The following is a 23,172-nucleotide window of genomic DNA, read 5'->3' as shown; positions in this document are numbered from 1 at the left end:
TAATTACTGTCAGAGATTAGGCAAACCGTCAGAGATTCCTAACATCCAGGCCTTTCTCCTCGTCCGAAACATTCCTTTTCTGTGTTTGTCTTGTGAACCCTTCTAAATTTTCCTTGTGTAGGCCAAACCAGCCCTCCCCACCCCTGCAAATCTCCATTGTCTTTTTTTGACCTGGCAGACAATTCTTCCTTTCTGCCCCTCCACAGCCCTCCTTCCCTCAACCTCATTCCTATCCACAGAATTCCTACCTGAAGAATTCCACCCCATCCCCCTCTCTCTCCACACCTCCCCACCCACCCTCTGCTCCATATGGTAGAGAGAGGAAAAAATGGCAGAACTCCAAAAGTTCCCCCAAGGCCCTCAGACCCCCCAGCGAGATCTCACTGACCTGGCTTTCAAGGTCTTTAATAACTGAGAAGAGACCTCTAAACAGCAATGCCTCTCAGAACTCCAGTTATTGGCTTCTGCCACTAGACGAAAAACTTGAAACTTCACGGGGTACTCTGAAAGAACAAAATCTCCCCTGGACTGTGTTTTAAATGCAGTGGGCCAGGAGACTGGTCAAAGCAGTGCCCAAATCCCAACCCTCCCCCCAAACCATGTCCAGCCTGTGGAGGTCCTCACTGGAAGTCTGTCCAGGTCTTTCTGAAGATCTGGTTTCTCAGTCACTCCCAGGACCTAGCAAAATTTCCCAACCTTTAAAGCCTACCTATGAAAGACTGACGATTCCTGGAAAATCAGTATGCCTCCTGGACCTTGTCCTGGAAAACTAAACTCTGGGTATTTTTGCTAGTGGAAGTTTCAGACTAGTAATTCTCCATCTCATCTCCTGATTTATTGACCAGGCAGTCACTGAAAACAACCACTCATATCCTCGCCCTGTGTTGATATCACCCAGTTCAAACTGAAGACCCAACACCACTGTTCCTATAAACATAACTCTTGTGCCCCCACCCCATTTTCCGTACAGGCAGCCCACTCTGCCCTTCATCCTACAGAAAGTAGTCAAAGAGATAACACACCCATCATCCCGCCTCCTTATAGTAGACTAAAAAGATGGGGATGACAGTGTCAAATGGAGGGACTCACTCAAATAGAAGCAACCTGCCCAAATAGAGCAGACCCACCCACATAGAACGTGCCCACCTTCACCCTTCTGACTCCTTAAATCTCCATCCACCTTCCACCTTAACCCACATGCTGACTTCCTTCTGGAGCTTAGCTCACCTGCACCCAATTGGAAATAAAGGCTGATGTAGCCCACACAGAACCTGGACTCCATTTCCTTTCTTTCACATTTCAGAATAATCTTTTATTTTTGGCCTTTGACCTCTCAGTCTTCTCAAAGAATGAAGTTCTGGTTTTGTTGATAATCTCTATTGTTTTCCTATTCTCTATTTTTTAAATTTCTACATTGTTTAATATTTACTTCTTTTCACTTGCTTCAAGTTTATTGTTTAGTTATTTTCACAAATTATAACCACACCAACTTAATTTCTTTTGAGTTTTACTTTTATATATGTGCATAAGTATTGATTAATGGTGGGGGTACAGAGTGATTTTACGATTTATGTATGTAGTATCGAATGATTGAAATGAGCTAATTAACATAGTCATCACCATAAATACTTACCATGTATACCTTCTCTTTAACTGCAACTGTGTACCCTTTGACTAACATCTCCCTATTCTCTTCACCCCTAGCCTCTGTTAACCAATCTTCTGTTTCCCACTTCTATGTGTTTGATTCTTTTGGGTTTCACATAGAGTGAGATCATATGGTATTTATCTTTCCGTGCCTGGCTTGTATCACTTTGCATAATATCCTCCACGTTCATCCTAGTTGTCACAAATGATAGAATTTCCTTCTTTTATAAGGCTAAATAGGATCCCATCGTGTATATACATCACACGTTTCATTTGTTTGTTGATTACACTTAGTTTGATTCCATATCTCTTTGATATACTGACTTAAATTTTTTAGGTTATATGACCAGAAGTAGCACTGATAGACTATGTAATAATTCTGTTTTTAAGTATTTGAGGAACTTTCACACAATTTTCATTAATGGCTATACTAATTTACATTCCCACTAACAGTGTAAAAGTGTTCCCTATTCTCTACTTTTTCACCAGTATTTATTTATTTATTTTTTATTATTAAATCATAGCTGTGTACATTAATGCAATCATGGGGCACCATACACTGGTTTTATAGACCATTTGACATATTTTCATCACACTGGTTAACATAGCCTTCCTGGCATTTTCTTAGTTATTGTATTAAGATATTTATATTCTACATCTACTAAGTTTCACATGTACCCTTGTAAGATGCACCATAGGTGTAATCCCACCAATCATCCTCCCTCTGCCCATCCTCCCCCCTCTCTCCCCCTCCTCTCCTCCTTCCCCATATTCTTAGTTTATAACTAGCTTATAGCTTTCATATGAAAGCCATAAATTAGTTTCATAGTAGGGCTGAGTACATTGGATACTTTTTCTTCCATTCTTGAGATACTTTACTAAGAAGAATATGTTCCAGCTCCATCCATGTAAACATGAAAAAGGTAAAGTCTCCATCTTTCTTTAAGGCTGCATAATATTCCATGATGTACATATACCACAATTTATTAATGCATTCGTGGATCGATAGGCACTTGGGCTTTTTCCATGACTTAGCAATTATGAATTGGGCTGCAATAAACATTCTGCTCACCAGTATTTATTATCTTTCTTCTTTTTGATACTAGCCATTCTGATATGTATGAGATGATCTCATTGTGTATTTAATTTGCATTTACCTAATAATTAGTGATGTTGAACTTTTTTTCATATAACTGTTATGTATGTCTTTTTTGAGAAATATCAATTCAGGTTCCTTACCTATTTTGTATTTTTTGTGTCTTTTTTGAGAAATATCAATTCAGGTCCTTTACCTATTTTTTTGTGTGGTCACACAAAGCCTGTTAACTACATCAGTTGTCTTTATTTATTTAAGAATTCTAAGCTAAACATTTTTTGAATTTCAGAATATTGCAGGGAGACACACATTTTGGTTACATATTTTGCTGCTGTACATTTTAAATCAAAGTTATAAATGTGCCCTTCACTGAGAATATCTGCATTGTACCAGTTAAATATAAATTTACCCTACTCCTCCTTCCTGCTCCCACCTACTTAATTCCTTTTGAGTTTTACTTTTATATATGTACATAAGTATTATCAACTAGTCCCAATTTAGTACTGAGTACTTATTGTGTTTGTTTTTCCATTTTTGTCATACTTAGGAGAATGGTGTACAGTTGGGCACCATTAGGAGAATGGATGGCCAAATTGTTACAAAAGATACTACATCATCATCTTTTTTATGGCTGAATGGTATTCTGTGGTATACATATACTGCAGTTTATTGATCCATTCATGTATTTGTGGGCACTTGAATATCTGGATATTTTTCTATTGAGATTTGGAGTTTCTACAATGTTTTGGATATTAACATCTTATCAGACATATTGTTTGCAAATATTGTCTCTGTGTCTGTAGTATGTTTCTTCACTCTGTTGTTTCCTTGGTGGTGCATAGTTTTTTAGTTCGAAGTAATCTCATTTATCTATTTTTGCTTTTGTTGCTTTAGTTTTTGAAATGAAATTTAAAAAATAGATTTCCTTGACCAATATCATGTACTTATCTCCTTATTTTTTTCTAGTATTTTTGTAGTTTAAAACCTTATGTTTAGGTTTTAATCTGTTGCCTTGAGTTTAATTAACTTTTCTTTTCCTAGTTTCCTGAAGTAGAAGATTGGACTGATTTATGATCTTTCTTACTTTTTAATGTAAGTATTGATAGCTGCAAATCAGCTTTCCTTTTAGCACTCTTTTAGATCTATCCCATAAGTTGGTGTATGTTGTATTTTCATTTTCATTCATCTCAAATTAGTTTCTCATTTTTCTTATTATTTCTCCTATTGTGAATAGAAAACATTCTTTGTATAATTTCAGTTCTTTTAAATTTATTGAACTTTGTTTCATAACCTAATACTTAGTCTACCTGGGAGAATGTTCCATAGCACTTAATAAGAATGCGAATTCTGGTATTGTTGGGTAGAGTGTTCCATAGATGTCTATTAAATCTGGTTGGTTTATAATATTGTTTGAATATTTTCTTTTTTGATGATTTTCTGTCTAGTTGTTCTATCCATGATTAAAAATAGGGTATTTAAGTTTTCTATTATTATTGTTCAATTATTTCTTCCTTCAGTAATATTAGCTTTGCTTTATATATTTTGGTGCTCTGTTGTTAGATGCATATATATTTATAATTGCTGTGTCTTCCTTATGGATTGATCCTATCATCATTGTAAAATATCCCTTGTCATAAAAGTTTTTGTCTTCATGTCTATTTTCTCAGATATTATATAGTGACTTACCCTCTCTTCTGGTTACTCTTTTAATGATATATATTTTCCTCCTCTCATTCTCAAACCATTCATGTCTTTGAATCTGAAATGTCTCTTACTGAGTACATCAGTGGTTACTAGGGGTCAGAAGTAGGAGGAAATGGTGACATATGTGTCAAAATGTACAATGTTGCCGTTATGTAGGATGAATGATCTAGAGTGCTAATGTACAGCATGAGGACTATAGTTAAAAATATTGTATAGTATATTAAAATTTGCTAAGATAATATGTTTTAGATGTTCTTACTCTGTGCAAATAAAAGGTAACTATGGAAGATAATGGATATTTTCATTTGTTTAATTGTAGTGATTATTTCACTATGTATATGTATCAAAACATTATACTCTACTTTTTAAATAGAGTTTGAATATCCCTTACCTGAAAGGCTTGGGCCAGAAGTAGTTTGGATTTCAAATTATTTCTTTTATTTTGGAATTTTGCGTTTCACTTACTGGTTGAACATTTCAGATCTAAACATCTGAAATCTGATATGCTCCAGTGAACCTTTCCTTTGAGCATCATGTCAATGCTCAAGAAGTTTCAGATTTTAGAGGGTGTCGGGTTATGGATTTTTGGATTTGGAAGGTCAACTTTGTATATGCAATAAAAATAAGTATACAAATGAATAAAATAAAGTATATTCTATAAGAGAATATAGTTGTGTCATATTTTTATTGAATTTGCCAATTTATGCCTCTTAATTAGATTGTTTAATTTATGAACATTTAATGTAATTACTGATAACAGAATTTGCATTTGCCATTTTGATATTTGTTTTGTATATACCTTATATCATTTTTGTTCCTCTGTTCTTATGTTAGTATCCTCTTTTGTGTTAAGTAGGTATTTTCTTTTTATTAAATCATAGCTGTGTACAATAATGCAATCATGAGGTACAATGTGCTGGTTCCATATACAGTCTGAAATATTTTCGCTGAACTGGTTAACATAGCCTTCATGGAATTTTCTTAATTATTGTATTCAAACCCTTATACTCTACACTTAGTAAACTTCACCTGCACCCTTCCAAGATGCAATTTTCATTTCTCTTATTGTATTGTTTGAGATTTTAATTAACAATTTCCTTGGAATGTACAATTAATATTTTGGTTCATAACAATCTTGGTTGGATTAATGTTAACATTATTTTAATTGTATACATAATACTGTGAAAACTATTTTATCAGACTTTAGAATTGGAGTTTTGCTGATTTTATAAAATAGATTGAGAAGCCATCCATTGTTTCCTATGGCCTAAAATCATTTACATAACATAGTAGTATTTAATCTTTAGGCTCACATATAAGTTGGTTGTAGTCACTGTGATCTTGGACTAAGCTTTTTTTAATGGTAACATATTTGTTACTTTTCTGATCTTCCTCTGTGATCATTAGTCTATTCAAATTTCCCATTTCATGAATAGTTTTTAGAAAGATGTTCAATGCTGTCGTCACAGAGTTTGAGCATCTCTCTTTTTGTGATCATGCTTCTTTTCTCATTCATACATGTCTATATTTTAGCTTACTCTCTTTTCCTAAAACAGAAACATAAAATTGTATCTCACCCTCAAAAAATAAAAAGTTTGGGATATATTTGCCTTTTCAATTTAGATTTTTTAAAAATTTCATTCATTTTTAGCTTTTATCTCTTCCTGAGTAAACATTGTTAGTTTTTTTCCTTTTGAAGATAAATACATTTCTTTATTTTCTTTTTTCTATGGTGGAGACATTTAGGTGTACGTATTTTTCTTTGACTAAATTTTTCTATATCTTTTTTTTTTTTTTTTAGACAGAGTCTCACTGTGTTGCCCTCAGTAGAGTGCTATGACATCACAGCTCACAGCAACCTCAAACTCTTGGGCTTAAGCAATTCTCTTGTCTCGGCCTCCCAAGTAGCTGGGACTATAGGCGCCGGACACAACACCCAACTATTTTTTTTTTTTATTTTTGTTGTTGCAGTTGCTATTGTTGTTTGGCTGGCCTAGGCCAGGTTCGAACCCGCCAGCCTCACTGTATGTGGCTGGTGCTGTAACCATTGTGCTACAGGCGCTGAGCCTGAAGTGTTCTCCTTTACATCCCTTCTAGGTATTTTATATTTTCCTTTTCATATCCTCTTTGAACCAAGGGTTATTTAGGAATTTTTGTTAATTTTGTTTCCAAGTCATTAAGATTTTTATGTTCGTATTTTCATCTCTAATACCATTAAATTATGATGAAAGACTGCAGCCACCAAAATTCTTATTTTTTCATTGCATTCATTTTCCTTCTGGCAAAGTAGTTGAACAATTTTGTTAAAGATCCATGACTGTACCAACAAAAGTATATTTTGTTTGAAGGATGTAATTTCATATATAGACAGAGTCAAAGTTCTTGCTTAAGCATTTCCTTCTCTTCCTCTGTCTTATTTGTTATTTACTACAGCTATCTTATCTAAAAAGAGTATGTATTATTTTTCACCGTAATTTTATTTTATTAAGTTTTGCTTTTATTTTTAATATTTATTGTTTTATGTAGTTCTGTGCATACAAGTTTGTGCTGTTTACTGTTACTTAATAACTAACTCTGTTTTGTGTGTTGAATCTTACATTATTAGTTTTTGTTGTAAATCTTTGTTGCCTAATGCAAAAATCATTAGCTGCATGTAACTATTTGAATTTCAGTAATTGAAAGTACATAAAATAAAAAATTCAGTTCCTGAGTTATGCCAGTTACATATTATGTACTCAGGACAACATGTATGTGGAACATTTCTATCATCACAGAATATTCTATTGAACAGTACTGCTTTACACTATGGGTTGGTAAACTTTCTGTAAAGGGTAAGATCGTGAATATTTTAGGCTTTGTTGTCCCTGTGTTGAAGCTACACAAGCACTGCTTTTCACCTAAACCAGATATAATGTATAAATGAGGGAGTATAGGTATGTTCCAATAAAATTTTATTATGGATTTGAACACTTTAATTTCTTATAGTGTTCACACGTCATGAAATATCATTTTTCTGGATATTTTTCAACAATTTAAAAATGTAACAACATTCCTAGTTTGTAGGCCATACAAAAATAGGTAAAAGGTGACCTGCTAGTCTATAGTTTGCCAGCCCCTTTTCTGCTTTCTTATGGGGTTTTGCTTAAAGCATGTCCCTTTGGTATTGAGTCCTTATTAAACATTTAAAACACATTCCCAGTCTATCCTAAAGTATGTATGCCAATTTTTATTATAGTAGTGACCATTGACCATCTTCTCTTTCAATTGGATGGATAGAAAATTATTCCTCCAAATACCCTCTTTCCTCTCCCCTCCTTCTTTCTGGACTCTAGTTGTGTTTTACCATTCCTATGAATGTGTAGGTGATTATATACTGATTTCATGGTAGTATTGAATACAGTGTTGAATACATTGGATACTTTTTTTCCCCATTCCTAAGATACTTTACTAAGAAGAATATGTTCCAGCTCCATCCAGGTAAACATAAAAGATGTGAGGTCGCCATCTTTTTTTGTGGCTGCCAACCTAATGTGCATAATGCAATGATACATTTCTAAACTATTAAAAATAGAGTATTGGCTCACTGTCTGTAGCTCAGCGGTGAGGGCACCAGCCCACATACACTGAAACTGGCGGGTTTGAATCCAGCCCAGGCCTGCTAAACAACATGACAACTACAACCAAAAAATAGCTGGGTGTTGTGGTGGGCACCTGTACTCCCAGCTACTTGGAAGGTGAGGCAAGGGAATTACTTAAGCCCAAGAGTTTGAGGTTGCTGTGAGACGTGACACCACGGCACTCTACCCAGGGTGACATAATGAGAATCTGTCTCAAAAAAAAAAAAAAAAAAGAGTATGAATGGTTTTACCACAACAGATAAATAAGCAAGGAGACGGTTATGTTAATCAGTTAGATGCAAACCTTCCACATTGTATATCAAATCAGTACCCCATAAATGCATTAATGTACACAGTTATGATAAAGAATTTTAAAAAGAGGTAAAGAAATTTTGCTATTCAAAGAAAAAAATGAAAATTATTCCTTTTTACTCCAAAAAATAGTTTTTTGTAATGCACTTGTATCTCCTTCAGTGCTCTTATTTTTTATTCAGGTTTTCATCTGTCCCTTCAGCAGTTCTCTTTCACTGAGCACATACTCAGTTTTGCATATATTTTTCTGTCTCTTGCTGCTAGGTACCCTGACATAAGGTTGTTACTTTCAACTGTCAGTTTGTTGGAGGTGTGGTAAGTGGCATGTCAGTAGTTCTACAGTGTGTGCAAAATGCTCTCTATGCCTGTAAGTCAGAAGTATGTCAGTAGAGTGCCAGTTTCCTACTGAGGCACTTGTAAAAATTCTCTCCATGATTCTATTTTCTTCTCACTCTTCCTGAGGTAGGACTTGGATCACTTCGTCAGTTTCTTTTTAGATTTTTGGGAGGCAGGGCAACTTGGCAATCTCATGCAAATCCAGTATCACCCCTATGTTCAAGGATTCATAAACATGTAAAAGTCAAGATCTATCACTTCACAGTCTTCACTTAGAGCATTGGTTCTCAACTTTCCTAATGCCATGGCCCTTTGAATGTCGTGACCCACAGGTTGAGAACTGCTGACGTAGAGGTTTCCTGATGATAGCCCTCATATACTTACATAGTATGCAGGGGAAAAAGAAAATCCTGCATTAGTTTTCTCACTAGGACCGAAGAAAGCCCAAGTCCTTACTTGTACCCAGCTTCCCATGGACGCTAGTAGCCATTTGGTTTAGGAAAACAAATAGCTTATAATTGGTAATCAAGGGGAAAAGTGTGATATTTAGTTCATGAAGACCTCAGAATCTCCCTCTCCCAAAATTTGATTAATCATATCAGTTCATTATGAGAACATATGTGTTTATATTATACACAGTCTCACACACTCTAAACAAAATTTTTCTCTGTTTGAGGAACACAATTTGGAGTAATCAAACTGAAAGTGGCTGACAGAAAAATCAATTTAAGATAGATCACTTAATTAAGGATGAATTCAGGTAGTTCTATAGAATATATTACAGAGTTTAACTGAATCTATGTTGTACAAATCAGCTAAGGATTATATTAATTAGTTCTTTGAATGCAATGTAATGTTAGCTCTGGAAGTAAGCTAGTCCAACCTTGTTTCTTTGGTGGACAAGAATACTGAGGTCTAGAGAGTTTAAGTAATTATGATGGATTCAAGAATAGAAATCCCAGTGCCATCATTCTTAATGTAATACCCTTCCTACTGCAGCTTTCTGAGAATGAAAATGGTCAAGGCATTCTAGCTGAATGGGTAAGCCTCCTAAGTTATTTGTTTGTCAATAGAGTAAAGGCAGGAAGGGGTTAATATAATTGTTTATGCTATTATCATCGTATTAATAGATTATAAAGAATGTAGCTCCTTCTTCCAAGGTGCATTTCCTGTGTCATGATTATATGTAATGATAGGTAAATCAACCAGTAATTCAATACATATACATAAACCGATTTATGTATATGAGAGATAATCTAAGAGCTGAATAGATATAAAATATATGACATGGCTCCTATTGGAAAAGAGCTTATATTCTAATTGAGGGTCGATATTAGAAAAGCAAGGAAAAAATCTTGTATAAGACTCTATAAGTAACACATGACTGTTATAGATACTAAATGAGCTTGAAAGGGAAAGAACTCCATGGGTTGAAGATATCAAAGGCTTCTTGGAACCAGTATAATTTAATTAAAGTCATTCTTGAAGGAAGAATATGTTTCACAGCTAGGGTGACCATATAATTTGTTGTCTAAACTAGGACACTTGGGTGTGAAATGAGGTGCCATTAATAATTACATCAGGGTAATAGGTATAAGCTGAGATTGTCCCAGGTAAACAGGGACAGATAATCTCCATATTCGTAAAGGCAAAGAGAAAAATTCAGAGCACTACAAACTAGGGAAATCATTTCAAGGAAAAGACAAAGATAAGAATGCGCTATGTGTGTTCTGGATATAGAAAAGATGGTTCCTATAAGGAACAAGTAAGAAAGAGAATTAGAAAGGGATACTAGGCTAAAAAGCTTGATGTTAGTCCATGTTAATAGAAACCATTTAAGCGGGGGGGGTGGTTTCAAAATATTTATTTAACAACCAGTACATCATGTGCACTCACAATGAAAAGACTAAGGTCGTAACAGTACATACCAGCAGACTATCAATTGTGCATTTAAGGTTTTTGTGCAGGAGAATGATATGAAATCAACATTTTAGAAAAGTCAATGTGGCATACTGTGCACGATCAGTGAAGAAGAGACAAGAACAGTGACCAGCAAATGTTTTTAGTAGAAGCCCAGGTAGGAAATATTTTAGGTTTTTCAGGACATACAGTCTCTGTTGTAGCTCTTCAACTCTGCCACTGCAGTCTGAAAAGTAGCATTAATCAATATGTAAACAAATGAGCGTGGCTGTGTGCCAACAAAACTTCATTTACACAACAGAGAGCAGGCTGGATTTAGACCAGGTGCCATAGTCTGCTGACCCCTAAACTTTAGCGGTAAAGAGACTGATTAAACAGGAATTGCAGTAGTTCAGGACTTTAGCCTGGGCTAGGTTTGTATGATAGTAGAAGGAAGTAAAAAAACATAAATGTATAAAATAAATATAAAAAATATCCAATAGGTATAGTTGTCTGGATAATTTGGGCAGAACTGTCCAGTGTGAAAGAGCCAAATAATTGAAATCAAAATGTTTTTACTCATGTTATCCAGATCTCCCCTTTGTTTTCTGTTCACCTACACAGTCTTAACCTTCAGAAAAGATGTGCCTATGGGGCGGCACCTGTGGCTCAAAGGGGTAGGGCACTGGCCTCATATGCCAGATGTGGTGGGTTCAAACCCAGCCCCGGCCAAAAAACTGCAAAAAAAAAAAAAAGATGTGCCTATGCACATCCTAAAGTGATTGACATGAATGAAAAGAAACAATGAACCCAGTCACTTAAACAGAGGCCCTTTAACCAGTTTAGATAAAATTTTCACAAAGTGGATTATGAATCCAATGAGGATTATGAAGATGCAGCCACCAACTGAATGAATCCATATGTTCAGATGGATTAGCAAGCACCAAAAATTAGTCAGAGAAAGTAGACGAAATATCTGAGAAGCTAGGAAATTTTTGAAACAAAGATCCAGGGGAGTAGTTATGCTATTTTTCTTAGGGTAAAAGAAAACACTTTTAGGTCACTAGAACAAAAAAGCCTGAAGCTTCTGATGTCTTCAACACAGAGAGCATTTTCCCTCTTTCAAGAAGGAGATAAAAGCATTTTAGAGAGAACTAACTGTGCATTATGTGACATAAAATGAACTAAAGAAGAAAACTGATTTATGAAATACTTAATGTGGGCAAATGGAAGTATTTAGAAGACAGGAAAAGATGATATCATTGAAACATGACTGTGTGCAAAAAATGCAACTGTCAAATGACATTTATGTATGGCTAACAAAGTTAGGGGAAAGTGGAGGTAACACTGGAGGCTCTGGCAATAAATGAGGTTTACTTATTATGTATACCCAACCAGAATCCAGTGAACACCTTAAACTATCCGCTAAGAAGTTAGAGCATCAAATCTCCATCCAGTTATTTAGTCGGTAACCAAGCAATAGGTTGAGGAGATGTCAATGAGATTGTACCAATATGGTACCAGAGCCTCTGTTCAATTTCACTAATTTCCTGAAATAGCTGGTACTTTTATGAGTGGGACTGGGGCATCAAAATCGCCTTTTGTTGGGTGATAAAATTCATCAGATTGATGTCATTAAATTGGTTGACCACACCATCAATTTGGTAATTGAGTAATTTGGTGGCCCACATATATACAATCTACATCACTTGCTATTCTGACTTCATTGTTTAGGTAAGAAGATGACTGTAAGAAATTATTAACATCAAAAAATAGCTCCCTTATCCCAGTTCCTTATAGGATTCCAAATATATTATCACCAATGGAGAAAAAATGGCTGAGAGTGACTCACAGTTCTCAGGCAGTAAATGTAGAGGGTCAGATGAGTAATCTTAAAACTGAAAGGGGAGGGCAATAGAGAGTAAGTACAGGGAAGAGAGACAGTAAAGTTATGATGCAGTTCTTGGCACAATTTCTGGGCAAACAATGTTTCCTTTCCTGTACCCTCTCTACGCCTTCCTGGCTTTGGTAGGTGACAGGCTGATCCATTATACTACATGGTGCCAGTGACTAATAATAGCTTTAATGTACTCCTTCTCCAAAGGGTATTTACATTTTATTTTATTTTTCTGGCTGGGGCCATGTTTCAACCCGACACCTCCGGTATTTGGGGGTGGGGCGGCACCCTACTCCTTTGAGCCACAGGCACCACCTCGGGTATTTACTTTTTAAGAGAGAGGCTTAACATAAAAGAATACATCTGTAAAGGGAGAATTTCTAGCACTGTGGTTAGTCTTCAGGGAATTTAGGGGCACAAGTGAGGTGAATCCAGTGAGTGCCCCTCGAATCTCCCTATGTTGGAAGATACCTACTCTGCAGGAGTATGAATGCAGCATAGAATAATAAAATCATAATATCTACCATACTAGGATCAGCATTTTTTTTTTTTTTTTTGTAGAGACAGAGTCTCTCACTTTGTCACCCTCAGTGGAGTGCTGTGGCGTCACAGCTCACTGCAACCTCCAACTCCTGGGCTTAGGCGATTCTCTGGCCTCAGCCTCCTGAGTAGCTGGGACTACAGGCGCCCGCCACAATGCCTGGCTATTTTCTTGTTGCAGTTTGGCTGGGGCCGGGTTTGAACCTGCCACCCTTGGTATATGGGGCCGGCACCTTACCCACTGAGCCACAGGCACTGCCCAGGATCGGCATTTTTAATGAAGGGTTAAAAATGCTGTCTAACTCAAACACCGTGAACTCTGGAGGCATATTAGAATCACTTTTGGGCCGTTAAACAATAAGAAGCCTGGGCCCATCTCTGCACATTCTGAATTATTGGTCTGGTGTGGATCTAAGCACTGGTATTTTCAAAAGAACTCCCCAGGATATTTTAATGTGCAGAGACATTTGAGAACCATCAACCTAATCCTGGACTTTTAAGGTTGGCAGACACCTTACAAGTCATTAACACCAATCCCTACCTCTATGACAGTCTTACAAAGTGATTGCCCACTTTTTGCTTGAACATCTCCAGAGAAAGCCTTGCTCCAGGCAGCTCTCTCATCTCATGATGATCGGGCGGCGCCTGTGGCTCAGCGGGTAGGGTGCCGGTCCCATATGCCGGAGGTGGTGGGTTCAAACCCAGCCCCGGCCAAATTAAAAAAAATAATAATAAATAAATAAATAAATAAATAAATAAAATAAACATGATGATCCTCATTAGCTATATCCAAGACATTCTTCTGGGAAGCAAGAGAAACTATGAGAATGTCTCTGTTTTCTAAGGCCCATGACATACCCCAATCCTCAGTAATCAGGACTCAAAGAAATTCAAAACAAATCTCACAAAATTCTTTCTGGCCTGGGGCAGAGGGAGAGAGAGGGGGGAGAGATGAAAGAGAGAGAGAGAGAAAAAAAAGAGAGAGAGTTGGTTTTAGCATCAGGAAGGCTATGTTAACCAGTGTGATGAAAATGTGTCAAATGGTCTATAAAACCAGTGTATGGTGTCCCATGATCGCATTAATCTACACAGCTATGATTTAATAATAAAAAGGGGACTTTGATATCTGTCTGTTCTCTCCCTGCAGCTGAAATGGTTATTACTTCATCAGACCTAACAAAACTAAAATGGCATGCATCTTAGCCAGAGCTAAAGGGATTATGAAGGGGTAATGGCTTAGGTGTTTTTCAGCCATGACTGTAGATGGACCATCTTTTAAAATACTTTGTACCTATTTCTTCTCCCTTCTCTTTTTAATGATAGCAGTTGGTACCTAACTCTAAGACTCTTACCCTGTTTCTTACCTTATTATCTCTCATTTGGGGGATTTTGATAGGGAATTTAAATTATGTACTTTTCTGTAGTCATGTCTTCCATAGTCTGTTCTGTAGCCTGCTAGCACCATGGAATATTCATAAGCATTTTTTCAAACAAACGTTTCTATAGTTGAATCGTTTTGAGAAATTATGTGTTAAACAAAGTTGGAACCCATTTCTTTCTTGCAAAACTTTTCAGAGAGGTTGATATGCTTTGTGAATCTCTAGGAGGAAATCACAGCACTTCTCAACTTTGGCTAAGAGAATCTTTTGAAATGAAGCAGCATCCCAGGACTAGCGTGCTGCAGAACATTCTTTGGATGGACAACTTGGTGGCCTTCATTTTAATCTGGATTGAGGAACATTAGTTTGGACAGCATGGTCAGAAGTAGTAGGAAACTTGGTGTTGAGGAGCACATTTTTCCTTGGCTTGTGTTTTACAGCCAAATCTTTTCTATTCTTGATTTTTCCCTCTACCAGGAAGCTTTCTTTAGGCCCTTTGGCCAGTATTGATCTCTAGATTCTCTTCTTTAAACTCCTAGGTGCTCACTGGCTATAGCGCTCTAGTTCTAAATACTGGATAATGTATCTAACTACTCCAGTTTTTCTTCAACAAAGGAATAAGCTCTTTTAGGGAGTAATGGCACATTCTTCTTTTGTATATTCCACAGTAACTAACCCAGCAGTAGCCTTAACGGTTTTTCAATTTATTCGGCAAACATTTACCAAACATCTACCGTATGTCAGGCTTGGAAGTTAGCTTTTTATATAGTAAAATCGCATGTCATTGTGACCTAACTTCTCAGTTAATCCATATTCTACCACACCACCAACCCTACCTCTCCTTACCCTGACATCCACCTCTTTTACCAAGGATTTATATGAGTTGAACCATATGAAAGTGCTGTAATTTTTTTTTTTCATTTTCAATTTCAGCTGGCTTGTTCATTCTTCTTCGTTTGAAGTTTTTTTAATTAAAATTTTTTTTTTCTTACAGTACTCTTATTTGCCCTCACTAAGACTGGTAATATCCTTTCCTGTGACTGGTTTTGATGCTATTGTGTTAATTTGCTTCCTGACCCATAACCTCCAGTTCATATGCTCAATCCCCTGTGCTCTGCAACTATTTGTTTATCCCTGTTTTGAATCCCCAACCCAGATCTGTTTGTATACTCATACATTATGCTACTCTCCTGCTTACATTTACCTTTCTGGGCATCAATTTCTGCTCTCTACCTATGCTGGACCTCCAATTAATCTGTACCTGAGCATTGCTTTCAGCGGACTTAATGGATTTGGAACTTTGCCTCTGCTCTTTCTGTTTCTTCTGATGCCCCAGGTACTTACTTTTAGTGTATAAACTGGTTCCTCAAAGACCTAGAGTCAGATTATTAGTCACAGGCCCACTGATCCAACTTGGCCTCTGGTTCTGGTCTTTCTTTGCTGGTCTTATTGTTCAGTAATCCCTGACCTAGGCATAATAGTTATTAAGCTTTTTCCTAAAGCAAGATAGGAATTCAATTTAACCATTTTATAAGGCTTTCCAACACCAAGTTTAGTGTATATCTGTTAAATGAAATTTGAAAAATGTTCATGATATATTATTAGGATAAAAGTTAAGGTCCGAACATTTGTGTATCGCATTATTCCATTAAAAACATATGTGTGTGTGTGTCATGCACACACGTTTGCATAGAAAAAAAAGACTGAACAACTGCATATAAATGACAGGTTTTGTTTGAATGATGAGAGTAATCAACTACTTTTTTTCCCTTCCAAGGAATTTATAAGAACACATTGTATTTCTACAGTTGAAAAACTATATTACTATTATTTTTTTTTTTCTCGAGACAGAGTCTCAAGCTGTTGCCCTGGGTAGAATGCTGTGGCGTCACACCTCACAGCAACCTCAGACTCTTGGGCTTAAGCAATTCTCTTGCCTCAGCCTCCCAAGTAGCTGAGACTACAGGTGCCTGCCACAACGCCTAGCTATTTTGTTGTTGTTGTTGTTGTTGTTGCAGTTGTCATTGTTTTAGCAGGCCCGAGCCGGGTTCGAACCCACCAGCCGCGGTGTATATGGCCGGTGCCCTACCCACTGAGTTACAGGCACCACCCCGAAGAAATATATTATTATTATTATTTTTTTTTAATTTATAAGGAACCTTGTATTTCTTTCTTTTTTTTTTTATTAAATCATAACTGTATACAATGATATGATTATGGGTTAAATAACATGTTTTGACAAAAGAGTTATAACTGTGGTCATCATCTTAATGTTTGGCTACTGTGGCCAAAAGTATACTCCCCCTATCTATAATCTCACAGAACATTCATTCTGTGGCCCAGCATGCATCAGGTTATTGCTATCTTCAGCTTCTTCTCTAAGCATATTTCTTCCTGGGAGGCAGTGGCAAGGAAAGATGAGGGAAAGACATAAAGGAAGGGAAGGAAAATCTCAGCAATGGACTCAGATGTTCTTCTTCCTATAAAAACAGAAAGGTCACTCCATGGTGACATTCCCCTCTTTAATGGAAGGGGCATAATGCAGAAGTCCTTGAAATTGGGGTCACAAAGAATGGCTGAAGTTCAAGAGGTGACAATATCTGCCCTTGTCCTATGAAGCACATTTTGGCATCTTTCCTGAAGCAACACAGATCAATTGGCAATCACAAAGAATGGACTTAAAGAACAAACTGAATGTGTGCACAGTACTGAGGTATGTTCTAAGAAGTCCATGCAGGGAGAAACCATGTCTCTTAAACCCTAATCAGGACAAACGAGACACAAACCCATGGAAGGGTCATATATAGAAATATCCAGCAAGGGATAATGAATGTCAAAGTGTTTTGTGTGTATGAAAACCTATACAGGCTGGATGTGGTGGCTCAAGCCTGTAATCCTAGCACTCTGGGAGGCCAAGGTATGTGGATTGCCTGAACTCACGAGTTCGAGACCAGCCTGAGCCAGAGTGACACCCATCTCTAAAAATAGCCAGTCATTGTGGCAGGCAACTGTAGTCCCAGCTACTCGGGAAGCTGAGGCAAGAGAATTGCTTAAATCCAAGAGTTTGAGGTTCTGGTCAGCTGTGACACATGGCACTCTACGGAGGGCGACAAAGTGAAACTTTGTCTCAAAAAACAGGAGACCTATACAAATCCAAGGAACTTGCTACTAGTTTTTAGTACAATGGTTTTCATAAACTTCAGTGGGCATCTGAATCTCCTAAGGGATGAAAAACATTCAGGTTCCCAGATTTCCTTCTCAGAAACGGTTCTTCAGAAAGTTTTTTTTTGTTGTTGTTTGTTTGTTTATTTATTTATTTATTTTTTTATTGTTAAATCATAGCTGTGTACTTTTGTGCAATCAAGGGGAACAATGTGCTGGTTTCAAACACAATCTGAAATATTCTCATCAAACTGTTCAACGTAGCCTTCATGGCATTTTCTTAGTTATTGTATGTAGACATTTGTATTCTGCATTTAGTAGGTTTCGCCTGTACCCATTCTAAGATGCACCATAGGTGTGGCCCCACACATTACCCTCCCTCCACCCTGACTTCCCCCCTCCCTTCCCCTCCCTTGGCCCTTTTCCCATATTCTTGTGCTATAGTTGGGTTATAGCCTTCATATGAAAGCTATAAATTAGCTTCATAGTAGGGCTGAGTACATTGGAAACTTTTTCTTCCATTCTTGAGATACTTTGCTATGAAGAATATATTCCAGCTCCATCCATGTAAGCATGAAAGAGGTAAAGTCTCCATCTTTCTTTAAGGCTGCATAATATTCCATGGTATACATGCACCACAATTTGCTAGTCCATTCGTGGATCAATGGGCACTTGGGCTTCTTCCATGACTTAACAATTATGAATTGGGCTGCATTAAACATTCTGGTACAGATATCTTTGTTATGATGTGATTTTTGGTCTTCTGGGTATAAACCTAGTAAAGGAATTATAGAATTGAATGGCAGGTCTATTTTTAGATCTCTGAGTATTCTCCAAACATCCTTCCAGAAGAAATGTATTAGTGTGCATTCCCACCAGCAGTGTAGAATTGTGCCCTTTTCTCCACATCCATGCCAACATCTCTGATTTGGGGATTTTGTTATGTGGGCTACTCTTACTGAGGTTAGGTGATATCTCAAAGTAGTTTTGATTTGCATTTCTCTGATGATTAAGGATGATGAGCTTTTTTTCATGTGTTTGTAGATCATGCGTCTGTCTTCTTTAGAGAAGTTTCTCTTCAAGTCCTTTGCCCAACTTGATATGGGATCACTTGTTCTTTTCTTGCTAATACATTTGAGTTCTCTGTGGATTCTGGTTATTAGACCTTTATCAGTGGTATAACCTGCAAATATTTTCTCCCATTCTGAGGGCTGTCTGCTTGCTTTACTTACTATGTTCTTGGCTGTGCAGAAGCTTTTTAGTTTGATCAAGTCCCAGTAATGTATTTTTGATACTGCTTCAATTGCCTGGGGAGTCCTCCTCATAAAGTATTCACCCAGGCCGATTGCTTCAAGAGGTTTCCCTGCACTTTCTTCAAGTATTTTTATAGTTTCATGTCTTCAGTTTAAATCTTTTATCCAGTGAGAGTCTATCTTAGTTAATGGTGAAAGGTGTGGGTCCAGTTTCAGTCTTTTACAGATCACCAGCTAGTTCATCCAGCACCATTTGTTAAATAGGGAATCTTTTCCCCACTGAATGTTTTTAATTGGCTTGTCAAAGATTAAATAACGGTAAGTAGCTGGATTCATCTCTTGGTTCTCTATTCTGTTCCAGACATCTACTTCTCTGTTTTTGTGCCAGTTTTGTGCCAGTGATCATGCTGTTTTGATCACTATCGATTTATAGTACAGTCTCATGTCTGATAGCATGATTCTTCCTGCTTTGTTTTTATTCTGAGTAATGTCTTGGCCATTCAAGGTTTTTTCTGATTCCATATAAAATGAAGTATTATTTTTTCAAGATTTTTAAAATATAACAATGGAGCTTTTATAGGAATTGCATTAAAATTATATATTGCTTTGGATAGTATAGACATTTTAACGATGTTGATTCTTCCCAGCCATGAGCATGGTATGTTTTTCCATTTGTTAACATTTTCAGCTATTTCTTTTCTTAAAGTTTCATAGTTCTCTTTGTAGAGATCTTTCACGTCCTTTGTTAGGTATACTCCCAAATATTTCATCTTCTTTGGCACTATTGTGAAAGGAATAGAGTCCTTGACTGTTTTCTTGGCTTGGCTATTGTTGGTATATACAAAGGCTACAGATTTCTGGGTGTTGATTTTGTAGCCTGAGACATTGCTGTATTCCTTGATCACTTCTAAAAGTTTTGTAGTAGAATCCCTAGTGTTTTCCAAATATACGATCATATCATCTGCGAAGAGTAAAAGTTTGATCTCTTCTGACCCTATGTGGATACCCTTGATCACCTTTTCTTCCCTAATTGCAATGGTTTAAACTTCCATTACAATGTTAAAGAGCAATGGAGACAATGGGCAACCTTGCCTGGTTCTTGATCTAAGTGGAAATGATTTCAATTTAACCCATTCAATACGATATTGGCTGTGGGTTTGCTGTAGATGGCCTCTATTAGTTTAAGAAATGTCTCCTTTATACCAATTTTCTTAAGTGTTCTGATCATGAAGGGATGCTGGATATTATCAAAAGCTTTTTCTGCATCAACTGAGAGAATCATATGGTCTTTATTTTTTAGTTTGTTTGTGTGCTGAATTACATTTATAGATTTACGTATATTGAACCAGCCTTGAGACCCTGGGATAAATCCCACTTGGTCATGGGGTATAATTTTTTTATTATTATTAAATGATAGCTGTGTACATTGGTGTATTTTTTTTTGATATGTTGTTGGATTCTGTTTGTTAGGATCTTATTGAGTATTTCATTAGTGATATTGGTCTATAATTTTCTTTTCTTGTTGGGTCTTTCCCTGGTTTAGTGATCAAGGTGATCTTTGCTTTGTAGAATGTGTTGTGTAGTATTCCTTCTTTTTCTGTATTTTGGAAGAGGTTTAGTAATATAGGTAGTAGTTCTTATTTAAAGGTTTGGTAGAATTCTGACATAAAGCCATCTGGTCCTGGGCTTTTCTTTTTAGGGAGATTTTGTACAGTTGATGTTACTTCAGAACTTGATATAGGCCTGTTCAACATTTCCACTTTGTTCTGGCTAATTCTTGGTAGGTGGCGTGCTTCCAAGTATTGGTCGATTTCTTTCAGATTTTCATATTTCTGAGAGTAATGTTTCTTGTAATATTCGTTAAGGATTTTTTAAATTTCTGAGGGGTCTGTTTTTATTTCATCTTTACCATTTCTGATTGATGAAATTAGAGATTTTACTCTTTTTTTCCTGGTTAGATTGGCCAAAGGTTTATCTATTTTATTGACCTTTTCAAAAACCAACTTTTGGATTTATTGATCTGTTGTATAATTCTTTCGTTTTCAATTTCATTTAATTCTGCTCTGATTTTGGTTATTTTTTTTCTTCTGCTGGGTTTGGGGTTGGAGTGTTCCTCCTTCTCCAGTTGCTTGAGATGTCCCATTAAGTTGTTAACTTCTTTTCTTTCCGTTTTCTTGAGGAAGGCTTGCAGAGCTATAAATTTCCCTCTTAGAACTGCCTTTGCAGTATCCCAGAGGTTATGATAATTCATGTCTTCATGGTTGTTTTGTTCCAAAAATTTGGTGATTTCCTTCTTAATCCTGTCTATAACCCATCAACCCAGATGTTGAATGGTTAATTTTAAATCTAAGATTTCTTTGCTGAGCTTCTTTTTTGAGGATCTATCCAGCACTGCTAAAGGGGTGTTAAAGTCTCCAACTATTGTGGAACTGTAGGAAATCAATTCGCTCATGTCTGTTAGAGTTTCTCTTATAAATTGAGGTGTGTTCTGGTTGGTTGCATGAATATTAATGATTGAAATCTTATCATATTGAGTATTGCCTTTAACAAATATGAAGTGTCCATCCTTATCCTTTCTTATTTTGGTTGGTTTAAAGCCTATTGCATCTGCAAATAGGATTGCAATGCCTGCTTTTTTCTGCTTTCCATTTGCCTGGAGTATAGATGACCATCCCTTCACCTTGAGTCTATATTTGTCTTTTAATGTAAGATGAGATTCTTGTATGCAGCATATTTCTGGCTTGAGTTTTTGTATCCAGTCAGTCAACCTGTGCCTCTTTAGAGGACAATTTAAACCATTCACATTAATTGAGAATATTGATAAGCCTTTTGAGAGTCCAGTGGACATTTTTAATCCTTTTGCGACTGTGGAAGTTGGAATTTGATCAAAATTTTCTGGGTGGATTTACTTTTGTGGTGGAGGATTATGCTGGTCTTAATGGATGATAGGTCTGAGAATATCCTGGAGAACTGGTTTAGTTGTGGCAAATTTCTTCAACTTGTGAATGTCATTAAAGTATTTACTTTCTCCATCATAAGTGAAACTCAGTTTACCTGGGTACAGGATCCCGGGTTGAAAGTTATTTTGTTTTAGGATGTCAATGACCATCCTTTTCTAGCTTGAAAGGTTTCAGCAGAGAGATCTGCAGTTATTCTAATATTCTTCCCCTTGTAGGTAATGGTTTTCTTTCATCTGGCTGCTTTCAGAATTTTCTCCTTCATATTAACTTTAGTGAAATTGATTATGATGTGTCTTGGGGATGTCTTATTTGGGTTGAGTTGTGCTGGAGTTCTGAAACTGTCAGCTATCTGAAATTCAGAATCTCTTGGCACGTCTGGAAAGTTCTCTTTCATAATCTCATGGAGAAGTGACTCTGTGCCTTGTGAAGCCACTTCATCGCTTTCAGGGATCCCTATAAGCGAATATTGGTTTTCTTAGAATTATCCCAAAGCTCTCTGAGAGAGTGATCTATTTTTGCCCTACATTTCTCTTCCTCTCTGAGAGTTTGAGAGCATTCGAAAGGTTTGTTTTCAATGTCAGAAATCCTTTCTTCTGCTTGCTCCATTCTGTTACTGAGGGATTCTACTGTGTTTCTCAGATCTTTGAGGGCTGCAACTTCTTGTCTCAATGTGTCAAAATCTTTGGTCATTTGGTCTTTGAATTCATTGAATTCTTGAGACGTCTTTTGGGTTACTGCTTAGAATTCTAATGGGAACTTATTTGCTATCCAGATTCTGAATTCGATTTGTGACATCTCAGCTATTTGTTTGTGGAAGGGATCTTGTGCTGTGTCTGTCCCATTGATTCTTGGGGGAGTTGATCTACTCTGATTAGTCATATTGCCAGAGTTTTTCTGTTGATTTCACCTCATGATTGTTTTTCACCATTGCCTCTGGCTGTCCTCAGAGTTGGGGAGGTGTCTCTCCAAGGTTAGATCCCAGCAGGATCACTCTATTGTTGCTGGATCTTTGTAGGGAGTGACCCTGTGTAGCTCTTCTGGGGCTGCCCCAGCCAGGGCATTTGGGTTGTGGGAGCAGCTCCAGAGTGTGACACCCCTGGATCCAGCAACAGGGCAGGGGGTGGTGCACACAGTTCTGGGAGTGCCTGGCACCCAGTGACTTTGGCACAGAGGGCCCAAGGCTCCAGTTGTCTCTGGCCAGGAGAAGGGCTCCGTACAGAGACAGGGAGGGCTCTGGAGGGCACGTGGCTACCACAGTCCCTGGCCAGACGAGTGGGTGTTGTGGAGGCAGGGAGGGTACAGGAGGGAGGACACGGGGTTGCACGGCTCCTGGAGTTCCTGCTCAGGGCTTGGGGAGGCCCAGTGGGTGG

At 37.1% G+C, this 23,172-nt stretch overlaps 1 protein-coding gene across 1 annotated transcript in view; it reads left to right on the top strand.

Annotated features, from left to right (window-relative positions):
* Positions 1-3,775: 3,775 nt before the first annotated feature.
* The window catches only part of RTL4 (retrotransposon Gag like 4), a 147,262-nt gene continuing 127,865 nt past the window's right edge, over positions 3,776-23,172 (top strand). The window contains exon 1 of the mRNA XM_053580498.1: positions 3,776-3,835. The gene's annotated coding sequence lies outside the window, so the exon portion shown is untranslated. The remainder of the gene's footprint in view (positions 3,836-23,172) is intronic.

This window comes from Nycticebus coucang, chromosome X (assembly GCF_027406575.1).
Source record: "Nycticebus coucang isolate mNycCou1 chromosome X, mNycCou1.pri, whole genome shotgun sequence".
Lineage (NCBI taxonomy): Eukaryota > Metazoa > Chordata > Mammalia > Primates > Lorisidae > Nycticebus > Nycticebus coucang.
This window is presented reverse-complemented; position numbering and strand designations above follow the sequence as displayed.